Below are 12,090 nucleotides of genomic sequence, written 5' to 3'. Positions count from 1 at the left end.
CACTTAAAGGCAACACGATGTTCACGTCAATGTTTTTCTATTTCTAAAGCACGCACGCACTCACTCACGCACACGCGCGCGCGCGCGCGCACACACACACACACACACACACACACAGAAAGAGAGGTGGTGGAGAGACATAGGCGTGTCACGACGCTGTGTTTTCCGAGCAGCAGTGAACGTATCTCGGTCTCTGGTGTACCATGAGCGGAGGAGAGGCTCGCGCTGCTGATGCTCTGCGCTCCTCCTCCTCCTCCTCCTCCTCTCTGCTGTTCTCCGTCTTCACTCAGACCAGGCCGCGCGCGCACCGACAGAACCCGGACTAACACACCCAAAGACGGATTACACTCAGACCAGTCGGACCTCCTTTAGCGACGATCAGCGGGTAATACAGCGTGTGTGTGTGTGTGTGTGTGTGTGTGTGTGTGTGTGTGTGTGTGTGTGTGTGTGTGTGTGCGCGTGTGCGTGTGCGTGTGCGTGTGTGCGTGTGTGTGTGTGTGTGTACGTTTGTGTGTGTGTGATGGAGGTGAGAGTCACCTTTAATGTGCGGATTGATCTCCTTAAATCATCTGATCGTGATGAAGTGGTTTGTTGTTGCTCAGTGACGTCACAGAGGTGTCAGTAATGCAGATTAAATTAAATATGATTTTATTCATGCGCTTGTTTCTCTGCAGAGTGAGAGCCTCTATTATTTACCTGTGTGTGTGTGTGTGTGTGTGTGTGTGTCTTTGTGTCTGTGTGTGCCTGTGTTTATGTGTGTGTGTGTGTGTGTGTTTGCGTGTGTTTGTGTGTGTGTGTGTGTGTGTGTGTGCGTGTGTATGTGCGCGTGTGTGTGTGTAATATTCTCTTTATGACAACAGTTATACACAAAAATTGTGTGTACAACAATTATTTTTGAGAAGAACATTTCTGATTGGACGTCATGATCATCCTCGTGTCTCAGCCGAGAGTAGAAGTGGGAAAAACGCCTCCATTCACCTGCAGTTTACTGCAATCAGGAATGATAATAAATACAGAGCAGGAATAACAATAGAGACAGAGAAGGAATTACAACAGAGACAGAGCAGGAATAACAATAGAGACAGAGCAGGAATAATAACAGAGACAGAGCAGGAATAACAATAGAGACAGAGCAGGAATAATAACAGAGACAACAGGAATAACATCAGAGACAGAGCCGAAATAACAATAGAGACAGAGCAGAAATAATAACAGAGATAGGGCAGGAATTACAACAGAGACAGAGGATGAATAACAATAGAGACAGAGCAGGAATAATAACAGAGACAGAGCAGGAATAACAGCAGAGACAGGGCAGGAATAACAGCAGAGACAGCATGAATAATAACATAGACAGAGCAGGAATAACAGCAGAGACAGAGCAGGAATTACAACAGAAATAGAGCAGGAATTACAACAGAGATAGATCAGGAATAACAGCAGAGACACGGCAGGAATAACAACAGAGAAAAAGCAGAGACAGAGCAGGAATAACAACAGAGATAGAGAAGGAATTACAACAGAGACAGATCAGGAATAACAGCAGATACAGAGCAGGAATTACAACAGAGACAGGGCAGGAATAATAACAGAGACAGAGCAGGAATACCAGCACAGACAGGGCAGGAATAACAACAGAGAAAGAGCAGGGACAGAGCAGGAATAACAACAGAGATAGAGCAGGAATTACAACAGAGACAGATCAGGAATAACAGCAGATACAGAGCAGAGACAGGGCAGGGATAACAATAGAGACAGAGCAGGAATTACAACACAGACAGAGCAGAGACAGGGCAGGAATAATAACAGAGAAAGAGCAGGAATAACAACAGAGATAGAGCAAGAATTACAACAGAGACAGGTCAGGAATAACAGCAGATACAGAGCAGAGACAGGGCAGGGATAACAATAGAGACAGAGCAGGAATTACAACAGAGACAGAGCAGAGACAGGGCAGGAATAACAACAGAGAAAGAGCAGGGACAGAGCAGGAATAACAACAGAGATAGAGCAAGAATTACAACAGAGACAGATCAGGAATAACAGCAGAGACAGGGCAGGGATAACAATAAAGACAGAGCAGGAATAACAGCAGAGAAAGAGCATGGATAACAGCAGATACAGAGCAGAGACAGGACAGGAATAACAATAGAGACATAGCAGGAATAACAGCAGAGACAGAGCAGGAATTATAACAGAGACAGATCAGGAATAACAGCAGATACAGAGCAGAGACAGGGCAGGAATAACAATAGAGACAGAGCAGGAATAATAATATAGACAGAGCCGAAATAACAATAGAGACAGAGAAGGAATTACAAAAGAGACAGAAGAGGAATAACAATAGAGACAGAGCAGAAATAATAACAGAGATATGGCAGGAATTACAACAGAGGCAGAGGATGAATAACAATAGAGACAGAGCAGGAATAATAGCAGAGACAGAGCAGGAATAACAGCAGAGACAGGGCAGGAATAACAGCAGAGACAGAGCAGGAATTACAACAGAAATAGAGCAGGAATTACAACAGAGATAGATCAGGAATAACAGCAGAGACACGGCAGGAATAACAACAGAGAAAAAGCAGAGACAGAGCAGGAATAACAACAGAGATAGAGAAGGAATTACAACAGAGACAGATCAGGAATAACAGCAGATACAGAGCAGGAATTACAACAGAGACAGGGCAGGAATAATAACAGAGACAGAGCAGGAATACCAGCACAGACAGGGCAGGAATAACAACAGAGAAAGAGCAGGGACAGAGCAGGAATAACAACAGAGATAGAGCAGGAATTACAACAGAGACAGATCAGGAATAACAGCAGATACAGAGCAGAGACAGGGCAGGGATAACAATAGAGACAGAGCAGGAATTACAACACAGACAGAGCAGAGACAGGGCAGGAATAATAACAGAGAAAGAGCAGGGACAGAGCAGGAATAACAACAGAGATAGAGCAAGAATTACAACAGAGACAGGTCAGGAATAACAGCAGATACAGAGCAGAGACAGGGCAGGGATAACAATAGAGACAGAGCAGGAATTACAACAGAGACAGAGCAGAGACAGGGCAGGAATAACAACAGAGAAAGAGCAGGGACAGAGCAGGAATAACAACAGAGATAGAGCAAGAATTACAACAGAGACAGATCAGGAATAACAGCAGAGACAGGGCAGGGATAACAATAAAGACAGAGCAGGAATAACAGCAGAGACAGAGCAGGAATTACAACAGAGACAGAGCAGGAATAATAACAGAGGCAGATCAGGAATACCAGCACAGACAGGGCAGGAATAACAACAGAGACAGCATGAATAATAACATAGACAGAACAGGAATAACAATAGAGACAGGGCAGGAATAACAGCAGAGACAGAGCAGGAATTACAACAGAGACAGAGCAGGAATAATAACAGAGACAGAGCAGGAATACCAGCACAGACAGGGCAGGAATAACAACAGAGAAAGAGCAGGGACAGAGCAGGAATAACAACAGAGATAGAGCAGGAATTACAACAGAGACAGATCAGGAATAACAGCAGATACAGAGCAGAGACAGGGCAGGGATAACAATAGAGACAGAGCAGGAATTACAACACAGACAGAGCAGAGACAGAGCAGGAATAACAATAGAGACAGAGCAGGAATAATAACAGAGACAGATCAGGAATAACAGCAGATACAGAGCAGAGACAGAGCCGAAATAACAATAGAGACAGAGCAGGAATTACAAAAGAGACAGAGGAATAACAATAGAGACAGAGCAGGAATAACAGCAGAGACAGGGCAGGAATAACAACAGAGACAGAGCAGGAATTACAACAGCGACAGAGCAGGAATAATAACAGAGACAGATCAGGAATACCAGCACAGACAGGGCAGGAATAACAACAGAGAAAGAGCAGGGACAGAGCAGGAATAACAACAGAGATAGAGCAGGAATTACAGAGACAAATCAGGAATAACAGCAGATACAGAGCAGAGACAGGGCAGGGATAACAATAGAGACAGGGCAGGAATTACAACACAGACAGAGCAGAGACAGGGCAGGAATAATAACAGAGAAAGAGCAGGGACAGAGCAGGAATAACAACAGAGATAGAGCAAGAATTACAACAGAGACAGATCAGGAATAACAGCAGATACAGAGCAGAGACAGGGCAGGGATAACAATAGAGACAGAGCAGGAATTACAAAAGAGACAGAGGAGGAATAACAATAGAGACAGAGCAGAAATAATAACAGAGATAGGGCAGGAATTACAACAGAGACAGAGGATGAATAACAATAGAGACATAGCAGGAATAATAACAGAGACAGAGCAGGAATAACAGCAGAGACAGGGCAGGGATAACAGCAGAGACAGCATGAATAATAACATAGACAGAGCAGGAATAACAGCAGAGACAGAGCAGGAATTACAACAGAAATAGAGCAGGAATTACAACAGAGATAGATCAGGAATAACAGCAGAGACAGGGCAGGAATAACAACAGAGAAAGAGCAGAGACAGAGCAGGAATAACAACAGAGATAGAGAAGGAATTACAACAGAGACAGATCAGGAATAACAGCAGATACAGAGCAGGAATTACAACAGAGACAGGGCAGGAATAATAACAGAGACAGAGCAGGAATACCAGCACAGACAGGGCAGGAATAACAACAGAGAAAGAGCAGGGACAGAGCAGGAATAACAACAGAGATAGAGCAGGAATTACAACAGAGACAGATCAGGAATAACAGCAGATACAGAGCAGAGACAGGGCAGGGATAACAATAGAGACAGAGCAGGAATTACAACACAGACAGAGCAGAGACAGGGCAGGAATAATAACAGACAAAGAGCAGGGACAGAGCAGGAATAACAACAGAGATAGAGCATGAATTACAACAGAGACAGGTCAGGAATAACAGCAGATACAGAGCAGAGACAGGGCAGGGATAACAATAGAGACAGAGCAGGAATTACAACAGAGACAGAGCAGAGACAGGGCAGGAATAACAACAGAGAAAGAGCAGGGACAGAGCAGGAATAACAACAGAGACAGCATGAATAATAACATAGACAGAACAGGAATAACAATAGAGACAGGGCAGGAATAACAGCAGAGACAGAGCAGGAATTACAACAGAGACAGAGCAGGAATAATAACAGAGACAGAGCAGGAATACCAGCACAGACAGGGCAGGAATAACAACAGAGATAGATCAGGAATAACAGCAGAGACAGGGCAGGAATAACAACAGAGAAAGAGCAGAGACAGAGCAGGAATAACAACAGAGATAGAGAAGGAATTACAACAGAGACAGATCAGGAATAACAGCAGATACAGAGCAGGAATTACAACAGAGACAGGGCAGGAATAATAACAGAGACAGAGCAGGAATACCAGCACAGACAGGGCAGGAATAACAACAGAGAAAGAGCAGGGACAGAGCAGGAATAACAACAGAGATAGAGCAGGAATTACAACAGAGACAGATCAGGAATAACAGCAGATACAGAGCAGAGACAGGGCAGGGATAACAATAGAGACAGAGCAGGAATTACAACACAGACAGAGCAGAGACAGGGCAGGAATAATAACAGACAAAGAGCAGGGACAGAGCAGGAATAACAACAGAGATAGAGCATGAATTACAACAGAGACAGGTCAGGAATAACAGCAGATACAGAGCAGGGATAACAATAGAGACAGAGCAGGAATAACAGCAGAGACAGAGCAGGAATTACAACAGAGACAGAGCAGGAATAATAACAGAGGCAGATCAGGAATACCAGCACAGACAGGGCAGGAATAACAACAGAGACAGCATGAATAATAACATAGACAGAACAGGAATAACAATAGAGACAGGGCAGGAATAACAGCAGAGACAGAGCAGGAATTACAACAGAGACAGAGCAGGAATAATAACAGAGACAGAGCAGGAATACCAGCACAGACAGGGCAGGAATAACAACAGAGAAAGAGCAGGGACAGAGCAGGAATAACAACAGAGATAAAGCAGGAATTACAACAGAGACAGATCAGGAATAACAGCAGATACAGAGCAGAGACAGGGCAGGGATAACAATAGAGACAGAGCAGGAATTACAACACAGACAGAGCAGAGACAGAGCAGGAATAACAATAGAGACAGAGCAGGAATAATAACAGAGACAGATCAGGAATAACAGCAGATACAGAGCAGAGACAGAGCCGAAATAACAATAGAGACAGAGCAGGAATTACAAAAGAGACAGAGGAATAACAATAGAGACAGAGCAGGAATAACAGCAGAGACAGGGCAGGAATAACAGCAGAGACAGAGCAGGAATTACAACAGCGACAGAGCAGGAATAATAACAGAGACAGATCAGGAATACCAGCACAGACAGGGCAGGAATAACAACAGAGAAAGAGCAGGGACAGAGCAGGAATAACAACAGAGATAGAGCAGGAATTACAGAGACAAATCAGGAATAACAGCAGATACAGAGCAGAGACAGGGCAGGGATAACAATAGAGACAGGGCAGGAATTACAACACAGACAGAGCAGAGACAGGGCAGGAATAATAACAGAGAAAGAGCAGGGACAGAGCAGGAATAACAACAGAGATAGAGCAAGAATTACAACAGAGACAGATCAGGAATAACAGCAGATAAAGAGCAGAGACAGGGCAGGGATAACAATAGAGACAGAGCAGGAATTACAAAAGAGACAGAGGAGGAATAACAATAGAGACAGAGCAGAAATAATAACAGAGATAGGGCAGGAATTACAACAGAGACAGAGGATGAATAACAATAGAGACAGAGCAGGAATAATAACAGAGACAGAGCAGGAATAACAGCAGAGACAGGGCAGGGATAACAGCAGAGACAGCATGAATAATAACATAGACAGAGCAGGAATAACAGCAGAGACAGAGCAGGAATTACAACAGAAATAGAGCAGGAATTACAACAGAGATAGATCAGGAATAACAGCAGAGACAGGGCAGGAATAACAACATAGAAAGAGCAGAGACAGAGCAGGAATAACAATAGAGATAGAGAAGGAATTACAACAGAGACAGATCAGGAATAACAGCAGATACAGAGCAGGAATTACAACAGAGACAGGGCAGGAATAATAACAGAGACAGAGCAGGAATACCAGCACAGACAGGGCAGGAATAACAACAGAGAAAGAGTAGGGACAGAGCAGGAATAACAACAGAGATAGAGCAGGAATTACAACAGAGACAGATCAGGAATAACAGCAGATACAGAGCAGAGACAGGGCAGGGATAACAATAGAGACAGAGCAGGAATAATAACAGAGACAGATCAGGAATAACAGCAGATACAGAGCAGAGACAGCACAGGAATAACAATAGAGACAGAGCAGGAATAATAACAGAGACAGATCAGGAATAACAGCAGATAGAGAGCAGAGACAGGGCAGGAATAACAATAGAGACAGAGCAGGAATAACAGCAGAGACATGGCAGGAATAACAATAGAGACAGAGCAGGAATTACAACAGTGACAGAGCAGAGACAGGGCAGGAATAACAATAGAGACAGAGCAGGAATAACAACAGAAAGAGCATGGATAACAATAGAGACATAGCAGGAATAACAGCAGAGACAGAGCAGGAATTATAACAGAGACAGATCAGGAATAAGAGCAGATACAGAGCAGAGACAGGGCAGGAATAACAATAGAGACAGAGCAGGAATAACAGCAGAGACATGGCAGGAATAACAATAGAGACAGAGCAGGAATTACAACAGAGACAGAGCAGAGACAGGGCAGGAATAACAATAGAGACAGAGCAGGAATAATAACAGAGACAGATCAGGAATAACAGCAGATACAGAGCAGAGACAGGGCAGGAATAACAATAGAGACAGAGCAGGAATATCAACAGAGATAGAGCCGAAATAACAATAGAGACAGAGCAGGAATTACAAAAGAGACAGAGGAGGAATAACAATAGAGACAGAGCAGAAATAATAACAGAGATAGGGCAGGAATTACAAAAGAGACAGAGGATGAATAACAATAGAGACAGAGCAGGAATAATAACAGAGACAGAGCAGGAATAACAGCAGAGACAGGGCAGGAATAACAGCAGAGGCAGCATGAATAATAACATAGACAGAGCAGGAATAACAATAGAGACAGGGCAGGAATAACAGCAGAGACAGAGTAGGAATTACAACAGAGACAGAGCAGGAATAATAACAGAGATAGAGCAGGAATACCAGCACAGACAGGGCAGGAATAACAACAGAGAAAGAGCATGAATTACAACAGAGACAGATCAGGAATAACAGCAGATACAGAGCAGAGACAGGGCAGGGATAACAATAGAGACAGAGCAGGAATTACAACACAGACAGAGCAGAGACAGGGCAGGAATAATAACAGAGAAAGAGCAGGGACAGAGCAGGAATAACAACAGAGATAGAGCATGAATTACAACAGAGACAGATCAGGAATAACAGCAGATACAGAGCAGAGACAGGGCAGGGATAACAATAGAGACAGAGCAGGAATTACAACAGAGACAGAGCAGAGACAGGGCAGGAATAACAATAGAGACAGAGCAGGAATAACAACAGAGAAAGAGCATGGATAACAGCAGATACAGAGCAGAGACAGGACAGGAATAACAATAGAGACATAGCAGGAATAACAGCAGAGACAGAGCAGGAATTATAACAGAGACAGATCAGGAATAACAGCAGATACAGAGCAGAGACAGGGCAGGAATAACAATAGAGACAGAGCAGGAATAATAATATAGACAGAGCCGAAATAACAATAGAGACAGAGAAGGAATTACAAAAGAGACAGAAGAGGAATAACAATAGAGACAGAGCAGAAATAATAACAGAGATATGGCAGGAATTACAACAGAGGCAGAGGATGAATAACAATAGAGACAGAGCAGGAATAATAGCAGAGACAGAGCAGGAATAACAGCAGAGACAGGGCAGGAATAACAGCAGAGACAGCATGAATAATAACATAGACAGAGCAGGAATAACAACAGAGACAGGGCAGGAATAACAGCAGAGACAGAGCAGGAATTACAACAGAGACAGGGCAGGAATAATAACAGAGACAGAGCAGGAATACCAGCACAGACAGGGCAGGAATAACAACAGAGAAAGAGCAGGGACAGAGCAGGAATAACAACAGAGATAGAGTAGAGACAGGGCAGGGATAACAATAGAGACAGAGCAGGAATTACAACACAGACAGAGCAGAGACAGGGCAGGAATAATAACAGAGAAAGAGCAGGGACAGAGCAGGAATAACAACAGAGATAGAGCAAGAATTACAACAGAGACAGATCAGGAATAACAGCAGATACAGAGCAGAGACAGGGCAGGGATAACAATAGAGACAGAGCAGGAATTACAACAGAGACAGAGCAGGAATAACAACAGAGAAAGAGCATGAATAACAATAAAGACATAGCAGGAATAACAGCAGATAGAGAGCAGAGACAGGGCAGGAATAACAATAGAGACAGAGCAGGAATAACAGCAGAGACATGGCAGGAATAACAATAGAGACAGAGCAGGAATTACAACAGAGACAGCAGGGACAGGGCAGTAATAACAATAGAGACAGAGCAGGAATAATAACAGAGACAGATCAGGAATAACAGCAGATACAGATCAGAGACAGGGCAGGAATAACAATAGAGACAGAGCAGGAATAATAACAGAGACAACAGGAATAACAACAGAGACAGAGCCGAAATAATAATAGAGACAGAGCAGGAATTACAACAGAGACAGAGGAGGAATAACAATAGAGACAGAGCAGAAATAATAACAGAGATAGGGCAAGATTTACAACAGAGACAGAGGATGAATAACAATAGAGACAGAGCAGGAATAACAGCAGAGACAGAGCAGGAATAACAATAGAGACAGAGCAGGAATAACAACAGAGAAAGGGCATGAATAACAATAGACACAGAGCAGGAATAATAACAGAGACAGAGCAGGAATAACAATAGAGAAAGGGCATGAATAACAATAGAGAAAGGGCATGACTAACAATAGAGACAGAGCAGGAATAACAAAAGAGACAGAGCAGGAATAATAACAGAATAATTGTCTACTTCTTCTTAAGCATCCTCTCAACCCCGACTTGTCAACCAGTCTCTCCTAAGCAACCTTTGATGCTCAGGACCAAATTAAGAGGCAGACTGAAAGCACAGGAGATTAAGATACACGAAAAGCAACCGAAAATCATGGCTTGTTAGAACAATGACCAGCGACACAGTAACAATATTAAATTGTTTTTTTCTGGAAACACTGAACAGTGAGAACTTTTTGGTCAGGATACAGACTTAGATTCACAACCTTACCTGCCCTTTACCTTTAAGATGTTTGAAAGGATTAGTCAATAAAATGGTCTGCAGCTAGGCAAGCTTTCACAATGCATTGTCTCTATAAAACTCCAGCTAACACAATCAAAATGAAACTGGAATTTAAGACGCTTTACCAAATTACCAAAACAAGGTCACTCTAACCGAAAGCACCAAAAGCCACCAAAGTGTCCAAATTAGAGGACCAAATTACACAGACAAAGCTCATCCCAACCAACAAACTCAAAGAGCATGAGCTATAACGCCTTTTATCCAAACTGATAGACCTTAACATTCAGCGTAATGCTCACTGTAACTACATTTCCAGCTCCCAGCTTACAAACTGTTTCCTGATCATGCTAAAAAAGAAAAGGGCCAACAATTTCATGTGGACAACCCCTTTTGGCCTTGTTAAAAACAAAACCTACCCAGCACAACCCTGGGTTAGGCCAACAGACAATTCCAAGTTAAGCAAATTTAACAGACTTATTCAGGTTGACAAACACAGACCAAAATTGAAGTACCAACACAAACTGACCTTACATGCTAAATCTACACTAGTGTGCTTCACGAGCAAGCCCCTGAGTGCAGTAATCGAAAAGCAATTCTCCCTGGTACCTGCCTTGAACTGAACCTTCTGAGGCATGCTGGGCTCGAGGTGACTTTAAAGACTAAACATCAGACCTTTAATCAGGCCTGACACATCTAGCCCCAAAAGAGAACAGGTCTCTGCCCAGGATTACCTCGAAAATAAAAAAGGAAAAATAAAAAATGAGTGGACCATTGCAAGGATGAATAAAATAGCCCACCTGGCCCACTCCCTCACTAACCAGTGAGATCACAAGGAAACAACTTCACAGCATCCAAGACTCTAAACTCAACAACTACTCTCTAGGATGGGAAAAAATCACAGCAGAACACTGCCCCAGTGTTTAGAAGGCACACCTCTAAACAGAGACAACTTACACCATCTAGAGGTAGAAACACAGCAAAACCCATCCATCTGAATAATCATACAAGCCCACATTTGTCATAACTAACAAGGACCTAGTTGATCAAATGCACAACAAATTAGCAGATGTAGAAAGCTACATAAACATTTCAATGTGTTTACGATGTTGCTCGACGGAAACAAAACTGCAGAAGGAGCCCCCATTTTTCACGAACTGGCTCAAAGTAAGAGACACAGAAAGGTAACACACATGAAAAAATGTTTAAATTAAGTGAATTTATTACAAGCTAAAGTTAAAACAATCATGAAGATGTCAATCTGATAAATCAGTCATGATTGTGATGTATGGGCGAGTGAAGTATTGTGAAGTGCTAAACAGAACCAAACCAGCTGGTGGAGGCCTGAGAGAGCGAGAGAGAGAGAGAGGGAGAGAGAGAGAGAGATTATTAAATAAGATGAGGCCTGATTAACTCAGGTTTACATAGTTAACTGATGTCCCTCCTGACTGCATATTGGCTGCTGAGCCAGGCAGTTAAACCAAACCAATCACATTCAGGCAGAGAGGGCAGAACATCACACTGTCCAGCTGTGTATTTATGAATTTGATGCAGTTTCATTTTTAATGCAGAGATGTCTGTCTATAAGAGCCTGTTCATCTGAAATGATTTATTCTGACAGGTTGTATTGAACCTCTTCATTGAAGCTGTCAGAGACAGCAAATCTATCCACACCCCAAATCAATGGCCAGGAAATACAGTGAG

General features: G+C 43.0%; 1 protein-coding gene across 2 annotated transcripts in view; it reads left to right on the top strand.

Annotated features, from left to right (window-relative positions):
• Positions 1–13: 13 nt before the first annotated feature.
• Positions 14–12,090, top strand: part of peli3 (pellino E3 ubiquitin protein ligase family member 3) — a 35,821-nt gene continuing 23,744 nt past the window's right edge. The window contains exon 1 of one of the 2 annotated variants that reach the window (XM_061030829.1): positions 14–385. The gene's annotated coding sequence lies outside the window, so the exon portion shown is untranslated. The remainder of the gene's footprint in view (positions 386–12,090) is intronic. The other variant, XM_061030828.1, reaches the window with a different exon arrangement.

Source organism: Labrus mixtus, chromosome 23 (assembly GCF_963584025.1).
Source record: "Labrus mixtus chromosome 23, fLabMix1.1, whole genome shotgun sequence".
Taxonomy (NCBI): Eukaryota; Metazoa; Chordata; class Actinopteri; order Labriformes; family Labridae; genus Labrus; species Labrus mixtus.
The sequence above is the reverse complement of the archived record's forward strand: the minus strand, read 5'-3'. Positions and strand labels throughout refer to the sequence as shown.